At 52.0% G+C, this 12,627-nt stretch overlaps 1 long non-coding RNA gene across 1 annotated transcript; it reads right to left on the bottom strand.

The window, feature by feature from the left end:
• Positions 1–7,558: 7,558 nt before the first annotated feature.
• On the bottom strand, positions 7,559–9,814 carry LOC132648254 (uncharacterized). Its single transcript, XR_009586624.1, has 3 exons — positions 9,681–9,814; positions 9,089–9,242; positions 7,559–8,772 (listed from the first exon to the last, which is right to left on the bottom strand). It is a non-coding gene; the product is annotated as an uncharacterized LOC132648254 (long non-coding RNA).
• Between the last annotated feature and the right edge of the window lie 2,813 nt (positions 9,815–12,627).

Genomic DNA, 12,627 nt, shown 5'->3' with positions numbered 1-12,627 from the left:
ATCATCATTGTCTTCATACCATCATCATCACATCATCACCATCATCATCACCAACATCACCATCACCATCATTGTCTTCATACCATCATCATCACCATCACCATTGTCATCATCACACCATCGTCATCATCACACCATCGTCATCATCACACCATCGTCATTGTCATCACACCATCATCATCATCACACCATCGTCATCATCGCACCATCGTCATCATCACACCATCGTCATCCTCATGCTCCTAAACATGTTCATCCCAAGATACAGGATCCTCCTCTCCCAGTCAGCATCCTCACACTAACTACTGACAGTCCTGATGCTGACTCTTGATTACAAGGTAAAGTCAGCCAAAGACATAAGAGGCTGGCAGGAGAAAAGGTCCTCTTGGGGTGCACTTGAAAACTTTGGGGGGCTCCTGTATGTTTGTGTCTCTATGTCCATTCTTGTCCTTTGTCCCTTCATGCAAAGATGCTAGAAGCAGCCAGCCAGAAGCAACACACTCCATGTTTTTCACGAATTGTTATATAGAGTAGGGAATGCATCCATTGGGTGAAAGCTTTGAACAGCTCACACCATGGTTTACCGACAGTCTCCATATTGCCAGGGAAATCCACAGAAGCTTTAGGTGTGAGTTAGAGCTCTAGAAACTACAAGCCTACTGGAAAAAAAAATCAACTTTAAAATTCTGTTTCTCTAGAAATACTCCTGGTCTCAAAATCAGTATGAGGCAGAGTTCTCTGGAAGGCCTGAACTAGGAGGGCATGTGCATGTGTGCGTGCTTTGGGGGGGAGGGGGAGGTGTGTGTTGGGGGGTGGAGGTTGCACCCGAGGATGGGTGACATGGGAAGCCTCTAAGGAGCAAAGACTATAAGCCAGCCTGTTGGGCTACCCACGAGACCAAGCGCTTAGTTATGAGTGACAAATGCAGAGCACAGTGTCCCAGTCGCTGCGATACTCGAGTGCAGAAAGGAGTCCTTGGAGAATGGAGGCTTGCCTGCCCTGGGCATTTTAACACGTGGTGGCTTGAATCCACAGATGGGAAACCTACAGTGACTGTCTGGGTTTCCACAGAACGTGGATGACTTGTTCAGACCTTAGAACAAGGGAGAGACTGGGTGGGTGCTGTGGGGAGGCCCTCGCTGGTCTTGAGAATGTTATTAATCTTTGTTTCTGTTGAGGTGGGAAACTTTAGGATCTGAGGAGCACGACCTGAAATCTTATGTACCGAGAAGCTCGTGACGGCTCAAAAATCAGGGCAGAAGCTGGGAACTCTGAATGTAGGAGTTACAGGAACTCTCCTTCTCTAAGCCATAAAACTGCGTGAGGGAAGGTGACAGAAATGGCCCCAGGACTCTCAGAGGGAAAACAACAGTGGAAAAGAGACAGGCCATTAAAATGGGAAGAAATGCAGTAATGTTGAGAGTCTAGAAACCAAGCAAGAAAAGGTGACAGAGCACAGCTGGTGTGCAAGCAATTCAAACGGGGTATAGACCTCAGTTAAACCTTACAGGGTATAGACCTCAGTTAAACCTTTGAATTTATCAACGCAGATACTGTGGTAAATTTGGGAAACCAGAGTTTGTGGGGTGGTTGGGGTGAAACCAGTATAAACTAGTTGTAAGGAAAGTGGGAGAAAAGTTTAAAATAGCAAGTATATGAAACTGCCTGAGACACAGGGTCAAGGAGTGCCAGGCCCCAGGTATCAGTGAACCATCACTTAGCCGAATGGACATAGTTCCAGCTGTGAACAGGCTGTCACTCAGCTGAATGGATAAGGTCCCAGATGTGACCGTTCTTAGCCGCGTGGAAACAGTATCAAATCACCCTTTAAGTTTCTCTTTCTCTCTGCCCACGGGTTACTGCAGCTCTCACACCACATCAGGGAATTTCTTCGAACAGGGCAGTGGTTAATGCAGAAACACACAACTGGCCAAAGTGGAAAGTGTCTGCAGAGGGTTCAGCCACAAACGGATGGCCCCGATCACTCCTCCTCACTTCCGGGCCCTGAAGGGAGCTGCTCTGTGGGATGGCATAGTCCTGCCGTGCTATCCTGCCCCATGCCCAACGAAATGGGGACAGGACGATCAGGGTGAAACCATCGGACTTGTGACGAGGACATGCTTCTTAGTGTGACTGCCTCGGGTACGGATATAGGAACTTGGGGTAATACGTCAAATAACCGCCATGTTACCAGCGATGCCAGAGAGCGAGGGCGGCAGCCCCGGCAATTTGCATACACCCACGAGAAACTGGAAAGAGCTTCTTTGAAGAGAAAATTCGAAAATGTTAAAGGAGGAAAGAGGGGGAAAAAAGCAGACGATGAGTTACCTATGATCTATGGCAGGTTGCTGTTAATCTCTTGTGGTGCCCAGTTTGAAAATTAAATTAACCCTGAGAATGTCTTACACAGGGGTCTGGAGGCTCGGCTCTGGGGTTGAGAGCCCCGATGCTCTTGTAGAGGAAGTAGGTGCACTTCACAGCACCACGTGGCACTTAAAACTGCTGCAAATCCAGCTTCAGGGTGCCCGGTGGCCTCTTCTGGTGCCCAAGGGCGCACACACACACACACACGCACACACACACACACACACGGGGCATGCATAAACTCATACAGACACACTTAAAAAATCTACTCTATAAAGAATATGTATGTGAAAAAAAAAAAAAAACCAGTATGTCCCAGGGAGCCTCACACTGGCCAGGTTCAGGACCACTGGTCCCCTTGTGAACGAATGAGATGCGGGGGGGGGGGGGGGTTGCACACACAAAGGAAGGCCACGTGATGATTCGGAGAAGGCAGCCACCCACAAAGACGAGGGGTCGGAAACAGCCTGGCTTCCAAAAGCCTCAGGAGAAGTCAACCCCGTCAGCTCTCAGCTCCACAGCATGAACAAATACATGTGTCCTGTAAACCACGCCGTCTGCACCCACAGGCAGCAGAAATCGGGCCAGATTCCAGGCTCTTCCCAAGCCTTAGTTGTGGCAGTGAGGCCAGTGTTTAGGCCTTCCATGCTTTGTTTCCGTGCCTGTGTAGGGAGGGATGCAGCTTTCAAAGCTGACCTCCGGACAGCCAGACCTTCGCAGAGCTTTGCAGTGCAGCCTTTGCCAGGCTGGCTTTGGTGGTCCCACTCCTTCCTATCCCCACACCACCCGGATCCTCCCAAGCAGTGACACCACAGAAAATGCTCCTCAGTCATCATGAACCATTTCTCTCCATCCCAGGGCATCGGAGGGCAGGAGGCAGGAACATCCCCACGCCTGCACTTACCTATCCTGTGACACCTTGACCTCCTCCTCCTTCCTCCGATTTTGACCTAGGAATTAAACACTGGCCTTCGATGAACAGCTGTGCACTGGAGCCTGAGGTCCAGTCCTGTGTGGAGGACCTGAAAGAGCTGCTGAAGAGAGCAGGTCACCTCCTCCGGACGTGCTAACAGAACGTCCTGTCCTGCTGGCGTGTGCCTGCCGTGGGCCGCTTCCTCCTGATGCCCCACTCACTCTTGTTTCCATCACCCTCCCCTGCGCCCCTGTTTGGCTCCCTTCTCACCACCCTGATCACTCTCTGGGGCTTCCTCCTTGGTCCCCTGTAAGTGGGAGCCTTCCGTGTGTGTTTGTTTGTTTGTTGTTTGCTTGTTTGTTTGTTTTTTCTCACTCCTCTGGCAAATTCCTTAAAGTTGCAGTGCCGCCTGGATCAGGCCTTCTTCATCTCATTTGACACCCTCTCAGCAGGACTGTCACAACACCCTAATGACCCTCATTCAAAGAGGTCAGTGAGCTGTCCTTCCCCCACACCAGCCGTCAGTGGCTCACACAGCCCCCAGACAAATGCCCGGATCCACTGCTCCTTGCTCTAAGTGCTTGGCTGTGCACCAAGTGAGCTGGCGTGGGAAGGCGTTCCCCTTCTTGGTGACTTTGGCTCTCCAGGTTGCATACGGAGAAATTCATGCTCAACCCGTCCTCCACTCACAGTCAACTCTGTTCCCAGTGTGAGTTTGGCCAGAGGAGAAAGCACTTTTCCCTGTTCCACACAAAGACAGAGTAGGTGCTGGGGTTCTCCAAATTTCCCCCTAAACACACTGGTCCCGTTATCACTCAAACTTGATTTATGTTTCCAAAATCTGGCCTGTGCATCAACAGCCTGGAGAAGGTGTTTCTTCCAGCCCTGCCTAAGGGAATCTCCTGTTCTCACCTGCTCCCTAGGGCCTGTTGCTTGGGCTCTTGCTTGGAATATTTCCCCGTGCTTATTCTCGTGGTGCCGGGGACAGGACCAGGGTCTAAGTGTATTAAATGTGTGCTCCACCACTGAGGCATGCCCAGTCCTGGATGTCCCCAGAGCCCTACACTTAAAATGAGTGTGTGTTGCATGCTGTTGGTTGGGCTTGAACCTTATATCTGTGGCTGTTTCCACCATTTGCCTTGGGGACCTGAAGGCAATGCCTTGTGCATCTGTTTGTCTGTCTGAGCTCAGAGCTGCAGAGCACAGATCTGTGGCCACGTTCTGTCACCCAGAGTACAGAAAATGAAGGACTCACCGGAAAGTGTAAGGACTGAGGACAATGCAGATCACTTAACCATTTTCTCAAAAACCTAGCCCAGCTGCAAATTAATCTACTTTTCAGGAGTCACAAAACATTCTGACCTGCCCGGCTCTGCCAGGCTTTGGTGGACACTGTGTTTGTTGAGTCTGCACTCCACTCAGGCTGAAGGCGGGTCTGGAAGGAGCCGGAGCGCAGGAGCTCGGGATGATTTCTAAACAGACGTTGTTAAAGCTGGGTTGCACAGCAGCCTCTGAAACGTAAGATGAGCAGGTCAGGGAAAGGCACTGTGTGCTCTCACCTTCCAACAGGGCTGCGATGCCGTCAGGTTGCTGCACAACCCCGCAGCTGTGAGCTCACGTGGAAGGGTTTTACCCCCAGGATACTTACTTTATTTGGTACTTTTTCCTGGAAGACACCGGAAGCCTTTTTCCTGCGTTCCCGTGCCCTGGCGTGTTTTTCTATGGTACCTCCTAGTTTAGCCAGGACATAGTGTGTGCGGTGTGATTGCACACACTGGGTAGACAATTCCTGGTTCTCGCTCTTCTCCACGTATTTATGTGATTTGGGGTCGACGCCATCCTAACTAGTGTTTGACACATTAGATTAGCCCTCCACGCCGAGAGATCGGTTCCGGGATTCCCGGTGGGCACCAATTCCACCCAACCTGGGCTTCAGCAGAATAACATGCTATGTGCCTGTCATCTCTGCACACGCTCCCCAACACTTGACTTCATCTCCAGGTGCTCACGGAGGGATGCCGTCACGCTCCGTGAGCAGAGCTCCCCGGTGATGGGGAGGAACAAGGCCTGAGGGCAAACGCGTTTCTCAGGAACACTTCTAGCCACGATTGGTGGGATCCGGAGGTACGTGTGCAGATACAGAAAAGTGAGCATCAGTGAAAATGTCCGAGAGGCTGGGAGATGGCTTGGCAGCTAACAACACGTGCTGCTCCAGCAGAGGACCCGAGTTCGGTTCCCCGTGCCCACAGGGTGGTTCCTGTGGCTCCGGGAAACCATAGCCTCCTCCCGGCTTCTGCTGGCCCCAAGTGTGTGTGAGGCACATGTGTTCACACAGGTAAGCACTGCTACATACAAAATGAAAATAAATATTTTTGAAAGAAATGACAAGGGTGAGGGTTTGGTGGTGAACTTCTTTAACTCCAGGACCTGGGACTTCCAGAGGACGCCGAACCTGAGGCCCATCTGAGCAACACGGCCAAATCCTGGCTCAGGAAAACTATAAGTGAATAAATTGTTCAAATATGACTCAGGTCACAGGTCGGGTTGATGACATCCACAAACGCACGGTTCCCAGTCTCAGGGCTGCGGCTCACCACCATTGCCGCCATCACCCGTCACCATCACCCGCACAGCTGCTGGGGACACAGAACCTCGGACATGGGATGGTCCAGTGTGCCTGAGCCTCAGCCTGGCGCTGGCCCCACCACTGTGTCAGCTGCTGCCTGAAGTTCTCCAGGCCGATCTGTGCAAACAGTGTCAGGAGCAAGTAATGCAGTGTAAGGATTAGAGACGGTGATAGACGGCGTGTAGGTGACAACCGGCCCGTGCTTGTCTGCACTTTTCAGGGAGTCTGGGGGTTAGCGCCGGAAACTCTCCCCTGACCCCACAAACCACTTCACAACAGCAACAGAGCAACAGAGAGGAGCACACTGTCCATTCTGTGAGGCGAGGACGGAGCTCACTGCACACCTATCTGTTCCCCCTCACAACCGTATCTCTTCAAAAATGATTTTTTTTTTTTTTTTAGGGTGGAGGATGAAGAGATCACATTGACCCATACATGGACCAAACGTTCAAACAAGCGAAAGGAAAACAGTGTTTTCCTGACGGTGCAGAAAAAGAGAGATATCCCACGTGCGTGGACCTCGCCAGGGTTTTGTGAGGCCTCGGAGTCCCAGCTGCTGGTGTGTGTGTGTGTGTGTGTGTGTGTGTGTGTGTGTGTGTGTAACAGAGACCAGGATGGAGAAGCTGAAGAGCTGAGGACCAGCATTTACAGTTTCATATCTTCTAGAGAGTAGCTGAATTCACAACTGTGACCTATGATGGTGTGTGTGTGTTTTATTACCACTTTACAAGAAAAAGTGATTTTCACACTTTTTTTTCTCAGAAAGGAAATAAAAGTGTTCCACCTGTTCTTTGCAGCTGTTGGGAGAGATGCCTGGTGTGGTTTGAAAGGGGGGAGGGAAGATACAGAGGGAGGATGGGGAGGGGCTTCAATCAGGGTAGATAATAAATGAATTGTGAAGAAAATAATAAAATAAAGCAAACCTCTCTTTATGATTAATTAGCAGTAAATGCTTCATTTGTGTAACTGTCCTATGAACCTGCATACTCAGGGTCAGTTATTTTCCTCAGCCCTAACGTGGTCAGGGTAGAGACAGCTGTAGAAACCGTCTACAGCTCATGTTCCGCTTGGAAGGAGGAGCTGGAGGGTTTGACTTCCACAATCTGCAGACGTCCCTCTGCACAGACAGACTTCCTGGGAAAAAAGCAGAAGGCGCCATTTGGAGTCTCCATCTCAAGCCACAGCCTTGAGAGCAGGAGCAGAAGGCATGTGGCAAGGACGCTTCCCCGAGCCAAGCCGTGCTCCCATGCTTAGGCCGCTGTGCTCTGCAGGAGCAGAAGCGTTGATTGTGCATAGAACGCTGCAGTTTGAGCTGAAGGTGGATGAATGGACAGAGGGAGGGAGGAAGGGAGGGAGGGAGTGGATGAATGGATGGAGAGAGGAAGAGAGGAAGAAGGAGTGAAAGAGAGAGAGGGAGGGAGAGAGAGGGCCAGAGGTGACCATGTCTCTGCCCCTCGTCTTTTAAAACACAGCAGCAGTCACAGACATGGCTGAGTCAGCATGGCCTCCCTCTGTCAGGGCCAGCAACACGTCTGGGGTGTGGGTGGAGGGGCCCAGCAGTGGTTTGCCTCCCCAACCCATGAAGCATGAGCAGGGGAAAGGTCTGCAGCCAGGGGCTGCTCATGCTTCAAGTGGCCATCTCCTAGGATGCCAAGTCAGCCATTTAGAGTGATTTCCGCCTCGGTGCTGGAAAATGTCAGCTGGTGGAGTGGGTGTGGAGTGAGCCCCAGGAGAGTGTCTGGGGGTTCCTGGTCCTCTGGGGGACCGGCTGCTGGTGGCCCACCCAGGCTGAGCTCTTCATTGCCAAGGATGGGAACTGAGTGGTGGGCTCTGACTTGTCCTTGTACAGTGTCAACACGTCCCCGCAGGCCTGTGAGTGCCTCCATCTTAGCCTGGGTTCTGTCCAAGTCTAGATTTAATGTGAGCTCTGTCGTCCCCTCGGGCCTGGGTGTTACCTACTGGGAAGTCAGGGTTTGCAGCTGGATAGCTGTCGGAAGGGGGTGGCGCTAACCTCTCCTTTGCTCCTCCAGCCATGCTCCCATCATCCGCTGCTTCTTCAGTCACTGCCCAGCTCATGCCGGCGTCTCACACGCCAGAGAAGCCTGTGGTTGTACTTTTTGGGGGTGTGCGCTGGCCATTGTAAGAGCAGCAAGTTGTGGACCCTTTATTTAGCCAGAGTTGGACAGGAAGAGCCTCTGTATCATTCGAGAGGATGGGAGAAGCTCTGTGGGCATTTGCACAACTGATGTGTTCCGTGTGTGTGTGTGTGTGTGTGTGTGTGTGTGTGTGTTGAACCTGATATTTCTAAACCCTGAGGTCTCGCTCTGTTTTTTTCTTAAGGTGGGACTACTCCCTCGTTAACTCAGTTAGGTCAGGTAGCCCAAGACTTCCCTGGTTCACACAGGGTCAACGACAATAACCAGTCACCATCTGTGTGGCCGTGACACCTGTGAATTCCCCCAACACACAACCATCAATTCACCTGGAATGTTACAGGGCTTGGGGGTGCTCAGTCATTGTAACCTGGCTGCCTGTCCAGCATGAACTCTGCAGATGACATCATGTCGCAATCACCAAATGCCGGGCACATCAGCTCTGGGTGCTCCACTCCTTCCTTGGCTCCTCCCGCTCACTCTCCCAAGGCAGCAAAGATAAAACGCTGACATCCCCAAGGCCTGCAACCTTCATGAGGTCTGTGACCTTCACAAGGCCTGCGACCTTGAACCAAAATACTCGCCTCTGGTAGTCTTTCCTTCCTCCTCCTCGTCTGCAGGCAGAGTGTTTGGTGCTCCCGCCTCAGAGCCCTGATAGGGTGCTAGGACTGGTAGATGGTGAAGGGTCGCTGCCCCAGAAGCGTCAGGCACCACCACTGTCAATGTCACACAGCGATCGAAAGGATATTAGCGTAGTAGGACTAATGATTATTACAGGGTACAGGCAGAGCCTCAGAAGCCTGAAAACGCTCTGAAATGCTCTCAGATCGGCAGCGTTTTTTCACAGACACATCCCTGTGGCAGAGAATCCCGCCCACCCTCATGCGATATGAAATCCAAATGAAGCGAACGGACACACTACGTTACCTGGCGTCTGTGCGCATGAGGCGTAGATCAACCATAAACAGAATTCATTGTCAGGCTTGGTCCCCCCCCCCGTCTCCCCTTATGCACATTTAAATATCTAAGTACCTCAAGGCTCACCCTGGAGGGCAGAAGGCTGAATAGGTACGGGCCCAAGCGTCTGGCTATCTGTGGCGGCAACGTTCTTGCATTCAGTGCGGCGTCACTAGCACATCTTAGGGGGTGTCCAGGGCGGCGTGCCCTAACAGGCAGCAGGGCTTGCCTGAGGAGAAATGAGTTTAGCTTAGGAACAGTGCTCCAACGCACAGCGGCGCCACCTCCATCTTCTGCACAGACTACGGGGAAGAAAGACCTTCTGAGCCTGAAGCTGAGAACTGTCCACCTGCCCCACACAGCCTGTCCTGGGGTTCTGTCTCCCCCGGAACACGCGCATTTCCGTAATCGCCATGAGAGGGCGCCCCGGTACCGTGGGGAGCTTCGACTTTGGCATATTAAGGTGTGATTCTCGCCCTGTCTCTTGGCTTTTCTCTTTCTCAGGGCTCTTCGCCATGGACTGCTCCCCACACACAACACCTTGACGTCGGCAGGAAACTATGTTCACTGGAGACAAAGCTGACTGGTCGCAGCCAGATAACTCAAGGTCACAATTAACACTGGCAAAGCAAGGGTTGCTCACTAAAACAAAGTTATTAAAACAAACCAGAACAGGAGCATGCAGGCTGTATTTTCTTCTGTCCTGTGTCTGCACGGATAAACTGGGTTCAAAATTAAATGTGTGCTTCCCCGTGCTTTTCGTCACAGTGTAAAAACCGTTCTCCATGGTCCTCATGGGCGGTCGGTGCCAGTGTGTTGGCTCAGACATTGAGTCTGGCCTCCGCACCTCCACACGGGTGACCTTTGAGTCTTGTCCGTCACTTGTCCAGAGTTGACATCACTGCCAGGATAGGGAAGTCCAGGAGGAAAGGATCTGAATGTCCCCAAACCAGATATTTGCTTGAAATAGAAATCGGTTCTCCCTTGCTCCACTGACCAAAAGTCGGGATTTTTCACATGGGTGCCAAGCAAATATTGCCGTAATTTTTGTTTCCAAATGTGAGGATAGAACCTTATTTCGGGGACATCTGTCATTTTTCACAAGTACGGTTTAATTTTCCGTTGAGGGAAGATAGGGAAAAGCAGACACACTGGTCCCACGTGCCCAGCAGACTCTGAGGCCACAGCCCCGTCCCCCGTGTCCTGGCCCTGTCTCCCTGCCCTGCCACAGGCTGTGAGCCATGGGGACAAAGGCAGGGAGCAAGACGGAGTGTGCTTGCACACTCCAACCCAGCCTCACCCAGTGGCAGGAAACTGCACAGAGGAGAAAGCAGAGACAGTAAGACTGTGTTCAAGCAAGTGCCGCCTCTCTGCACAGCTGCTCTGCACACAGCTGGAGTCGGACCGGTGCCCCTGCCCATTTCCTGGGCTGCCTGGAGGCAGAGAAGCTAGGATGAGGGCTGGAATCCCGCTTCCTAGTCAAAACCCTCCCACAGGCCACCAACTCCTGTTCTTCTTCCTATATATATATATATATATATATATATATATATATATATATTATTTTTAATTTTATTTTTTTTCACAATTTATTCATTATATACCTGTCTCATAAGGGAAGAGACACATATTCCAGAGGCTCCACATTGAATCTCATTGTCTCCAGAGACATGCTGCCACCACATATCTGTGTATGTGTGTGGTGTGTGTGTGTGTGTGTGTGTGTGTGTGTGTATGTATATGTGTATGTCTGTGTGGTGTGTGTGTGTGTGTGTGTGTGACTTTAAGAACCTAGCAGAAGGTTTAGGATTTCCTGAAGCCACCAGCTGTCCCCAGCAGAACACTCACCTTGGGCTGAGCGGCTGAGTTCCCCCGGTGAATTCCTGCCCCCCCTAACCATCAAAGTCCTCTCAGGCACATCTGATCTAGCTCTAAGTGACACTTTTTTTCACACCCATGGCATCTTTCACAAGTCATTTCTATTGCTTCAGGGTAGCCAGTAGGAGGAAGTAGGGAGGCCAGCCAGCACCCAGCAGCCCTCCGGCCCCATCCCCATGTAAGTGAAGATGGCGGGGTTGACCCTGAAGGCCCTGGCTCTTCATGCCAGGGCACACAGACCCTGAAGACCCCCAGGAGGAAGCAGGGCCCTAAGCACTAGTGAACTTCAATTGGCACCACGCTCCATGCTAAAGCTTTGTCTCGGGTACTATCCTAGGAACGTGTGCCAAGAGGGAATTGATACCCACTCTCACGGACCCTGCTCATCTTAGAAACCCTTAGCGCTCTGGAAGCACGCCTTTATGAAACAGGAGATGCGTTCAGGACACGCTTGATCCTAACTCCAGCTTTGCTCACCACTGGGCAAGACAGCACAAAACAACACTCTACACACTTCCAAAGCTGAGAGCGTGTGAGGGGAAGCCAGATGCCACAGCTGTGTGCTTCCGGAACTCCGTTCCCGCCCGGGCTTCTGCAGTCTTAGCCGGGCAGGTCTGCAGCCATAAAAGCAACAGTGAAGGTAAGAGGAGTGCTGGCCAGCGAGGGCAGGGATCTGAGGAGGGCGAATAGCGGGCCTTGCAGCTGGGCAGGAGGTAGCACTGGCCAGGTAAGAGAGTGAACAGGCTGTGGGCGAGACAACAGCCAGTGTCGGCAGGCTCTGGCTGACCCTCCAAAGCCCCCATGAGGCAGCATTTCTTCACAGCTGCAACAGGCCCAAACATCCTGAATCCTCCCTCTGGTGCTGGGAGGAGACCCTCCTGAATACGAGGCAGTCAAGGAAAGTTGCAGATACATGGAGAACTGTGATGAAGGTGGTAGCATTTAGGCACACATGATGTCATCGTGTGTCGCCTGCCAGGTAGTCGCACCTGGCAGTCATGGTTCCATTGCTCCATAAAAGGACCGGCCTGCCACGTTGTCTCTCTTGCCTTCTTGCTCTTGCACCCTCTTCCTCTCTCCTACCCTCTCCCCTTTCTCTGCCAGGGCAGCCCCATCCCCTCTCCCTATCACGTCTCGCTCTCTCCTGCTGGCTCCTTCTCAATCTCTCTTCATCTCCATCCAATAAACCTCTTTCATATCATCTCCGCTGCACATCATAATTTCAGGAGTGAGTTGCTAGCTCCCCATGTCCAGAGAAGGCAGTGGTCCCTGGCAAACCACCTGCCGGTCGTGTAACGGTGAGAACACAGACAGCGTGGTTTACTAACACCTAGCCAAGGTTCAGCGCTGGCAGGCCCTGGCAAGGTCAAGGGCTCCTACACCCACCATGGTCAAGAAGGAAGGAGTAAGGGTGAGCCTGGCACAGGATTAGCCCGTTTGGGCGAGCAGTGTGTGACCATACCCCTGGTTGGCCCAGAGGCCGTGCAGAGTCTGTAACTGCCATTGGCTCTGCTGGCGTACCTGGAGACTTAACCAGTCTTGATGGACAGCTTGTCAGTCTTTGTCCAGTTTCTGGCATGAGTCCTAGAAGAAGCTCTCAGATAAGACCCTCCCGCCCCGGAAGCTTCAGTCTCTCCTGCCTTCATGGCTGTCTGCTTGCCCACTGCCCCATTTTCAGTGTCCTTGTTTCTCATCTACATAAAGTAGCCAACTTGGGAGTCACTGTCTCAGGTGAC

The sequence above is a fragment of the Meriones unguiculatus genome, chromosome 16 (assembly GCF_030254825.1).
Source record: "Meriones unguiculatus strain TT.TT164.6M chromosome 16, Bangor_MerUng_6.1, whole genome shotgun sequence".
In the NCBI taxonomy this organism is placed as follows: Eukaryota; Metazoa; Chordata; class Mammalia; order Rodentia; family Muridae; genus Meriones; species Meriones unguiculatus.
The sequence above is the reverse complement of the archived record's forward strand: the minus strand, read 5'-3'. Positions and strand labels throughout refer to the sequence as shown.